Source organism: Phaseolus vulgaris, chromosome 3, assembly GCF_000499845.2.
Source record: "Phaseolus vulgaris cultivar G19833 chromosome 3, P. vulgaris v2.0, whole genome shotgun sequence".
NCBI lineage: Eukaryota > Viridiplantae > Streptophyta > Magnoliopsida > Fabales > Fabaceae > Phaseolus > Phaseolus vulgaris.
Window position 1 is genome coordinate 3306766 of NC_023757.2, and position 10932 is coordinate 3317697.

At 31.7% G+C, this 10932-nt stretch overlaps 1 long non-coding RNA gene across 1 annotated transcript; it reads right to left on the minus strand.

Moving 5' to 3' along the window:
• Positions 1 to 9463: 9463 nt before the first annotated feature.
• On the minus strand, positions 9464 to 10389 carry LOC137805758 (uncharacterized). The gene is made up of 2 exons (XR_011080233.1): positions 10142 to 10389; positions 9464 to 9994 (listed from the first exon to the last, which is right to left on the minus strand). It is a non-coding gene; the product is annotated as an uncharacterized lncRNA (long non-coding RNA).
• Positions 10390 to 10932: the final 543 nt, after the last annotated feature.

The following is a 10932-nucleotide window of genomic DNA, read 5'->3' on the forward strand; positions in this document are numbered from 1 at the left end:
ATAAAGGTAACATGACTTGTTTTAAATTCGATTCTCTATTAATATGTTCATTCTTAAACCTTTCTTTTTTTTTCTTTGGTTGAAGGAAATTTGAAGTTGTTGAAAAGTAGATTCAGAAAGGACACTATTGTATAACATAAACAAGTTTCAAAGTCATCTTTATCAAATGAGAGACTATATGACAATGCTTTCATACTAACACATGAGCCACGTGAATGGTATGATCAATGATGGTTAATATCAAAATTCATGTTAACATGATGTAACAAAGTGTCCATATAAAAAAAATGAATCTTTGGTATGTATATCTAGAAAAGCAAACGTTTGAGAAATAAACTATTTAATGGTATCTCACACTCAGAAGAATTAGGTTTTGATCCAACAGCATGATACCTTTATTGAACAAAAAGTTGGGGTCCATTGATTCCTTTTGTATTATAAAGGTGTATTATGAAGGGAGGATATGTTGCAAGGGATGAAAACTTGGTTGTTCTGAGTCCCTACCTTAGTTGTAACCTAATCCTATCCAAGCTTCTCTCTTTTGCTTTCTTTCTCTTTCTCCTTCTCTATCGCTTCCATGCAATAATAGAAACTCCATTTGTGGCATGGATCCAACACTCTTACACAACATACCCCAGCACTCACGTGAACCCAATATGGGTTTCCTCATGAGCATGGACCCCATATATTGCTTTTTCCAATTTCCACACTGTCCACACCATCACACCATCATTGCACTTTTTATTACTATAGCTTTTGTTTCTTCAAGCTATTCTCAAGCTAGATTTTTTCTATAACTACTCTAGTGTGTGTTTCATGTACGAATTTTCCTGCATATTAAGTATGTTTCTTTACTATAACACTTTAGCTTTTATCTTTAGTCCATGATCAGATGCTTGGGCTGATGGAACTGAGGGATCAAATGCCATAATCAGCTCAAATAGGTGATACAAGTGGCCTTAGAAGCAATAGTGGATGGCCTAGATTTAGCTCCAAGGACATGACAACTGAGAAAGCAGCTTAAAACAACACACAACTCTGATATCATATTATGAAGTGGATTTTAAGCCTAACTCAATCCCATAAAATCGACTCATGAGCTGAGGTTTGCACCAACTTATATACAATGTAATATTCTTATATCTAGTCGATGTTGGATCTCCAACATATCTCTTGAATACTTGTAGTAAGGAATTTATTGAAATAGTTTTTTTTTATGTAATGAATTCTCTTCGTTGACTATATTATAATATTATGACATTCACGTCAATTATGAGTCAACATAAAATATTTTAACATTTTAATCCACGATAAAAGCCCGTTTGTCACGTAAAAGAAAAATCTGACAGCGACCCATTTTAATAGCTTTCTTACTATAAATATCCAAGAAGTCTAAAAGTTGGACTAAAGACGAAAATCGATCCTGATAAAAAAAAAGGGGACAAAAATCAATTTTACATAAAAATAGCGGAATGAAAAAACATATTTAATATTTTTGGTACCAATAATTCGATGTTACTTGGAACTAGACTCAATTTCTTTAAACAACTTTAAAGTTCAAGGATTGTTGTAGTTGATTTTTTCAAAATCAATGATACAAAGGAACATGGGGTTGCTATGAGAGATGTGAGTAATATTCTCAGTGATAATAAAAGGTCAATCGAAGGAGTATTTTCTAAATGGATCTATTAGAATTAAATTGCTCAATGAAGATTGGCAGAAGATTATGAAGAGGTCGACAAAAAACATTGTTGAAAAAAAAAAGATTCTCAACAATTGGAAGATAAAAGATATGTTTGTAAACGTGTTAACAGGTAAACATATGATGAAGTAATGTAGGCGTTAGAATTTCAAAATCGTGGATGTAGGTTATATAGAAGTACTTTAGTGCCTTTATAAAATGTTACGAATTCATTATACTATGGAAATATATAGGTGCTATTAACATTTTTATAATAATAAAAAATAATAGATATAATTAAAACTTTTATATAATTATCAGCATAAGAAAAAATAACTGCTAAAAGTGCAATGGTAATAAAATATGCATATAAATATTTTTTTTATTAATTATTATAATATATAATAAAAACACTTTAAATTATCATGGTTCATTACTGGTAACTTTTTTAGATAATAAAAATTTAGTTAATAGATATAAATATAAGAAAGATAAAGAAAAAAAAGTAGATTTATGAAAATATAACCAAAATAATTAATTTTCATTATAATACCTTTAGAAACATGATTTTTTTTATAAAATCTAACTTAGACATCATTATGAATTTTAACATCTCATTTAAGTTGACCCTCCAAGATTCGACTATTATCTTTCATTTCATGAACAAATCCATTAAAAAGACAAAAAACAAAAGTACAAAAACATGGTGGAATGACACCAAACTCATGTTGAGAAACATAAACTAAGAAACTATACCAATCAGAACAAATGGAGTTGAAACCTATAATGAAAAACGTCTAAGCTAATAATCAAAGGCATAACACTAAACTACTTGAAGTCTAAGTTTTTCTCAATTTCAATATTAGCAAGTTTGTTAGCATATTGATTCCTTTCACGAAAGATGTGTGACACCTTGAACTCCATAACCTCACAAGTTTTCATGTTTTTTCTCCATTTATCTTTAATGGACCAAGGGACAATCATAGGAGAAGGGAAGTCGTAACACAACAAAGAAGAATCAAACTCAAGGCAAACACACATATAGTCATTAACCTAGGAGAGCTCAATAGTACGAATGACTCCATTAATATTTATGGATACTTATAAGAAATGTGGCTGCTAATATATTCACCCTGACTACCTCTAGAAGTACCACCACAAATTACATACCCTGGACACCCTCTAATATCCATGTTGACTTTAATCCAACCCACATAAAATTTTTTCTAAATGACTTGAATAGTAGAAGTACCTTTCCTAGGCCTAGTGTTGATGTTAAAGAACTTCAAAATAAAAAAGTTAGTCATTTCATTATTCATAGATTTTTTTAGAGGTAGTACTGAGTACTTGACAACCTAATATACCCTTTAATAGTGTGAATGGAAGAGTTTAAATTTATATTTTGTTGGAACCTAGCATGATTTCTCATCCTCCAAAGTATCCACAAGGAGTAAGTAACAACAGTTATGTGAATATATTTGACCAAATGGTTACTTGCTATTTTAAAGAATTGAATAAAATCATTAGGAAAGGAGAAAGGCATACGAACACTAATGCAAATAGTGTAATTGATGACCGAAAACGATAATGGTTCCTTAAGGATTGTTGTTATGCTGAAATCTTTAAACACATTGGTATTGGGTTATGAGGGTGTTTGATCCTCGACAAAGTAAATTGTTTTATTAGGTGTTATGTAGTTGAAATTTTGGTTGAAATAATAATTATTTATTATAATTTATTTTGAATTGGTTTTCTAAATGCACAAATTTAGTTTGTTTAGTTTGATATTCCATTGTTGTTGCATGGAGTGAATATTAGTTTTCCGGTTGGACAGTTAAAGAATATTAATCACTATTTAATAGTATTAGTATTGGGTATGGGGTGTTCGAGTCTCGGTAAAGTAAATTGTTTTATTATGTATTATGATGTTGAAATTTTGTTTGAAATAAGAATTGTTTAATATAATTTATTTCTAATTGGTTTGCTAAATGCACAAACTTAGTTTCTTTAGTTTGATATTCCATTGTTGTTGCATGTAGTGAATCTTATAGTTTCCCGGTTGGACAATTAATAACTTATTAATAGTTCATTAGTACATATATTTTATGAAATTTGGTTGATTGCATTTTATATTGATCTTTAGGTGCATATGTGATTGTGGTTGATTACCACTTTTGTTTTGTGTAGTCTAAAGACAATGCAAAATGTTGTCTAAATTTTTTGAAATTTAAGAAATTTTGTTTAAAATTTAGGTACCAATGAACTAGAAAAAGTGAATATGATAAGGTCACACCTTTGATTGAAAAAGTGAGGTTTTCATTCATTTGGAAAATGTTTAAATATTTGTTATGGTTATAAAACGTACATATGGATTGAGATTGAATTAATTTAGCACATATTAGTGTTGAGTATGAGAGGAGTAGAAAAATTTATACAATTTACATAACACAATATTGTTAATAGTGATAATGGAGTAAAGTTTAGATGTCCATGTGTTAATTCTTTGAATGGGAGAAGGTTGGATGCTACTAAAATTAGGGAGGACATTCTCTCTGATTGTTTTCTTCAAAATTATACAACCTGAACAAAAAATGGTTAATTATTATTTGGTCTCGACAAAAATTGACTTTGCTTCTACGTATTTCCATTTACAATGGTAAATCAATATTTACGTAATTCTTTAGGATAAAAGATGGTTTTTGTGTTGATATTTTTAATTTTCAAATTTTAACATTTTTAATTTCTTGATTCTTGATTCACGCCAATTAAAATAAAATTAAAATAAGACAGGACGAGCAATTGTGCTTCATACTCTTATAAATCATACAATAAACAAAAAATAATGTAAATTATATATACATCAATAATGTTACATGAGTTTTATTTACAAAAAATATTTTTAATATTTACTAAAAAATTAGATTAAATATGAGACGATACCTACAATCATACAAATAATCAAGTGTTTTATTTATTCGTGATTTTACTTTAAAAGTTAAATACAACAAATTATTTAAGGTACTTCAAAATTAAATTTTTATTATATAAAATAATAGACATTTGACATGAGATGAAGCGTGTGGTCATATATCTATCTAAACAATTCTTTAGTATAGGTAGTATAAACTAAGCAATTATATTAAAATTAACCGGTGCAAAAATATTTAAAAAAATTACAAAATTATAATTATATTTAAAAGACCCAAAGTACATATATAACTCATATCAAGCTTCCAAAAAGTTAATTTTTTTTTACTTTTTTATTTATTTTTAGAATACAATTGGATCTCAATCTATCACAAAAGAGCCAAGTCCAAGCATATATAGTCATAGAAAAACTCTAGACCCAAAAAAGGACACTTGCAAAACGTACAAGTTGGGACAAAAGCTAATAAAAGCTTTTCTCACACATGCAAAACGTACAAGTTGGGACAAAAGCTAATAAACGCTTTTCTTTGCTACCAATTCCATGCCAACACAAAAGTGTTTTTTCAGTGTGAAAGTAACATTTTTGAACATAAAAAGCATATCTCAAAGGCACTGAAACCCGTGCCACATGGACCAAGAAATTGAGGTTACCCCTCACAAAGGAAAACGTGTAGATTGCCAACGTCGTACAGCCATAATCGTGCTTACCAAAAGACACTAAACGGCACACGTTCAGAAGTGTAGGGGCTGAAAGCATATGCAAATAAACACATAGATATTGAAAACTGAGACGTAGAGCAGAAGAAAAAGAAAAGAAGCAGAAACCTTGATGCTTATTAACCTAGGTGCAGCAACATGCTCCCTAAGTAAAAGAAAACAAACAGGTAAATTCAAAAGAATGGCGAAAACGGAGCAGCAGAAACTGGTACGTGTAAACAAACTGAACCTTCACAAACCGAAACAGAAACAGAGGTGCAGCAGAAAGGAGCCAGGACCTTACATGCATTTATTACACAGTATTACATATATGTTAACTGAGACCCGACAACAACGAAAGGAGTAGCAACGTGCAACCTTAACATATGTAGTATGTACCCACGTATACTGAAACGCAACAACCGCAAATGGAGTAGCAGAACTACGTATAATCTTAATGCAAAACATTTTAAGCATAAGCTGCCATCAGTTTTTTTTTTTTTAAATTTAAATAATCAATAATTATTACCTTTAATTGGGATCAATTTTGTTTTTTTTTTAATTTTAAATAATCAATAATTATTACTTTTAATTCTGGTTGTTTTGATTGTTAGTATAATTTTAAATATAATTTATAGTATACCTATTATTAGAGAAGACATGAATTGTGCACCAAAGATGGCGAATTATGATAATTGGAGCATCTAAATGAAAGTTCTTCTCGGATATCAAGATGATTGGGAGGTGATCCAAGAAGGTTTCAAAGAACCAAAAAATATCACAGGATATTCAACATTCCAAAACAAAACATTGAAGGAGCATCGAAAGATAACGTAACTTTGTACATGTTGTATCGATTTGTTGGTGAGTCAATTTTGAGAAGATTGTTGACGCACAACTTCGAAGGAAGCGTGAGACATTTTGGAAAAGGTGTTCAAGGGTGCTGATAGAGTTAAACAAATGTGTCTTCAAACTCTACTTGAAGGTCATGATATGAAGGATTCAGAAGATGTATCTAGTTACATTACTCGTGTGCAAACGGTAGTTAATAAACTCAAACACAGTGAAGAAACTCTCACGGATGTAAGGGTCGTGGAGAAGATTCTTTTATCATTGAGCAATAACTTTGAAAATGTTGTATGTGCAATCGAGGAGTAAAGAGATTTGGAAGAAATGATCATTGATGGTCTCACGGTTTCTCTTGAAGCACATGAACAACAAATGAAAAAAAAAGAAAAAAGAAGTCTTGGAGGAAGCCTTACAAACAAAGATGATCATCAAGGAAGACAAGGTGATATATGTTCAACATAACCAAGGAAGAGGACGTGGAGGTCGTGACTTTGGTGGCAACGGAGGTTGTGGTTGTGGATACAACAATGAAGAGAGAGGACAGGCGAACCGACAAAATTGGCGTGGACGAGGCCACAGTTGTGGAAGAGGTGATTGTTCAAATCTTCCAAATGTTGAATGTTACTGATGAATTTTTACGGCAAGTGCACCGTGTTGTCAGAAGTAATGACACTTATCAATTACAACTACCAAAAATATGGACATTACGCAAATGATTGTTATGCCGATAAAAAATTATAAGAAAATGCAAATTTAGTCAAAGAAAACGAGACAAAAGATGAAGGGATTCTCATGATGGCGAATGAAGGAGAAAAAGATCACTCTTGATAGTGACATGGTATGATATCTAAATACTGGTACTAGTAATCATATATGTGGCCATAAACACATCTTTATTGATATACAAGAGATAAAAGATGAACATGTGTCTTTTGGAGACTCAACAAAGGTTCCAGTAAAAGGCCAGGAAAAAATATGTTTTTCCCAAATGAACGGAGAAAAAGGTATTATAGAGGATGTCTATTATGTACCTAACTTGAAAGTAATATTCTTAGTATGGGCAATTATTGAAGAAAAGATGTTAGATTTTCATGAAAGATCGAATGTTGTACTTGAAGGAAAAAATGATAGAATGTTCACATACGTGGACATGTCAAATGATCGAACGTTCAAACTCAACTTATAGAATATAAAAGAGAGGTGTTTGCAAGTCAACATGGAGGACAAAACATGGTTATGGAATTTACAATTTAGACACTTACATTACGGTGTGCTAAAAGAGTTAACAAAGAAGAAGATGGTCCATGAGTTACCGAACATGGACTACATCAAGAAATTTGGTGAAGGTTGTGTATTTGGTAAGCAAGAAAGAACAAATTTTCAAAAGAAGGCGAAATATCGTGGAAGGAGATGCCTTGAGTTGGCTCATACCGACATATGTGGCCCAATCACTCCCAAGTTTGTTAATGAGAAGAGATATTTCATTACTTTCATTGACGACTATACAAGGAAAGACTTAGATTCATATTTTGATGGAAAAATCAAAAGCATTTAAGGTGTTAAAAAAATTTAAGGCGATGGTGGAGAAAACAACCAATTTATACATAAAGGCTTTATGGTTAGACAAAGGAAAAGAGTACATGTCAATTGCTTTAACAAACTATTGCGAGGAAACAAGATATCAAAAGATTCTTGACAACACGTGATGAAGGACCATCCAAGCCACCTTACATAAGAATAAAAGATAGAAGAACTATTTGTATAAATACTAGAATAAACATGTATGAGAACTGTACTTTGTTTTTTTTTCAAGAGTACTTTATAGATGAACAAAGACACTCTATAAACCTTAACTTGTCACACTACAAAAAACGTGTATAATGCGACGGTTATTTTCGTAAAAACTGGCGTTTTTAACCGCCGCATTATACGTTTGTGGCGGTACCGCATACCGCCAGAATTCTTGCCGCCACAAAGTTTAATGTGGCAGTCAATTAAGAACCGTTGTAGCAGACGCCATATTATGCATTGTATAAAGTGGCGATTTTAAGTGTGTAATTAACGTCAGTTATAAATGTCGTAATTTTAAAACTAGGTAAACCAATTCTAACGTAAATAGTGACAGTTTTAACCGCCACTTAATACGATATAATATAAATTTAATTTAATTTTTAATATTTATAATAATTTATTTAATTTCATTTTATAATTTGATTTCATAATATTATTTAATTTTATATTATAATTAAATTTCAGTACACAATTAAATTTCATAATATAATTAAATTATAAGATAAATTAATTTTATAATAAAATTATACCTCATAATATAATTAAAATTGATAAATATAATAATTAAAAATGACTTTATTCATTCATTAAGATAACAAAGTTGATAATGTCAAACTAATAAAAAAAAAACAAGTAAACTAAATTGTCAAAATGTAAATTTTATTTGTTTACAACTAATGTCATAGTCCTAATTCTAATTTGTCTTGCTGCCTTTGCTTCCTCCACTTGACCCAATAATATTCTGGTTCAGTGATGAAATACAACTTCCACCATCCGGTGCCTGAAATAAATTAAAATATGTTTAGAGTTAATTTTCAAATTTTAAAAAATAAATGAAAAGAATATTATATATCCAAGGAGTGTGGATGAAAGCTCATACCCTCCTCGCATGACATATTCAGCAGATGATTTTTGACTTATTGGGATGGAAAGTTTGAGGCTGTATTCACTGGTTGCACCAAACTCACTAAGCACTTCTATTGACACATCACCCTCCAGTACTCTCACAACCTAATTAATTCATTCATTCATCCATCATAACTTAAGTTAAACAAAGCTTATTCAAATTATATAAACAACAACAATTAGAAAAGAGAGAAAATAACATGTGACAAATTAATGATTTAAAATAGGAGGAAAGTGATATGAATGTATAGAGATATTATTAATTACCTGACTCATTTTTGGACACCTCTTTGTTGAGTGCCTTATGCTAAATGCAACACAAGCCACCATACAAGCCATTAGTTGCTTGTCATAAATCCCCTCTAAACGTGGATCCACAAGCACTTCAAAACTGCCATCCTCCATTGCCTTTGTAATGTGCAGACTTGTAATCTTAAAATTGTTTCTTAAATAATAGTTAAACATTCAAAGTATTCCTAATTTAAGTAATCATGAAAAAACATTGTTTAAGGCATGGATAACATATACCAAAAACAACCTATGAAACAGTTCTTACTCCAAAATTCACTTAAAACAATGATGTGGCATGGATAGTAAAAAAACATGTAGCCATAAACCAAAAAAATTTAGATTCACCTCAAACAAAGATGAACAAAAATAATTGGGCGCTGCTTCACCCTTATTCATCTCCATATACAACACATCAATGGGAAAACTAATTGTATGATACTCATAAAGGTTCATCTTTTGGCAAAGAGATGCAAAGATGCCATACTCGGGTTGTGGAAGAAATCTTGCAAGAGGTAACAGTTTCCATAGATCAATGTAAAACTTGTCACCAGTTGAATAAGAGGTAGCAACAATCTCTTCCATCATTTTAATTGAGAAGTACTGCAAGTTCACAAATAAACCACCATAACATCACTACTCCGTTCCAAAATAAAAGCAACCAACAAGTTAAAAAAGAAAAAGAAAGAAACCCATTGATTCATTGATGGGGCCGAATATTTCATCATTTTTCCCAATCTGAGTCATGTTTTTCAGATAGATAGGAGCATTGAAAAAGGGAATAAGCTTCGTTCCAATCGTTCATAAGCTTCGTCACTGTATCTCCCTCACATGCATGCATAAACGTTGCAACCTCTACATACACCAAACACCATTAAACGTCAACAACAAAATCAACAAAGCAGGATACTTTTTAGGCTTCAGACACTGTTCATTAAATACCCAATAGAAAACAAAGAAATTTAAACGTTTCTTAAGTTTCATAATGGAAGAAAAAACAACCTATGACTTTGGAGGGTGGCCCTTCGTCGCGAAAACCGCGCATCCTCCACCGCCACAACCAAATCCACCTCTACCGCGACTGCCATCGTCACGACCACCCTTGAAATCGCCACTGTCGCGGCCACCCCTGAAACCTCCACCGCACCCACCGCCTTTGGGGGGTCTCATTGTTTAGTGATTAGAGAATGCAGCCATAGAGGGTTGCCAAGACAACGTTTGGAGGTTTTAGGGTTTTGGGGGAAAATAGGTTTTTGAAGAGAGAGGAATACTTCAATGTTTGGGCCACTATTGGGCTTTCTTGGGACTAAAATGGTGAGTGGGCGGTGAGTTGCAGAGGAAAATAGGTTTAGAGAATAAATTTTGGGAATTATTTAGGAATTACATGGAGGGAACAAAACGCGGGAGAGCACTAATTTACAAAGATAATTATGGCGGTTCTAAATGTCATATTTCAAAGGATAATTATGGCGATTATAAAACTATCGTATTATACAGATAATAGTGGCGGTTTTTAATAACCGCCATATTATAACCGCCACTATATACACGTTTTTTTGTAGTGTCATATAAGTAAGGGTCCCTAGAGCATCTCAAAGGGAGCGTACACGATCTTTTTAAGTCACCTCTACTCACCTTAGTTAAGTCCATTTAACTAAGGTTATGGTAGCTTAAGAAACAAGCTACCCTCATCTATAAATACCCTAAATCAAGCTCATGTATTCAGATATTCTATTATTGAATGAAGAGTTCAGATTTGAAACCTCATTCTCTCTCAAATCTCCTTTGCTAGA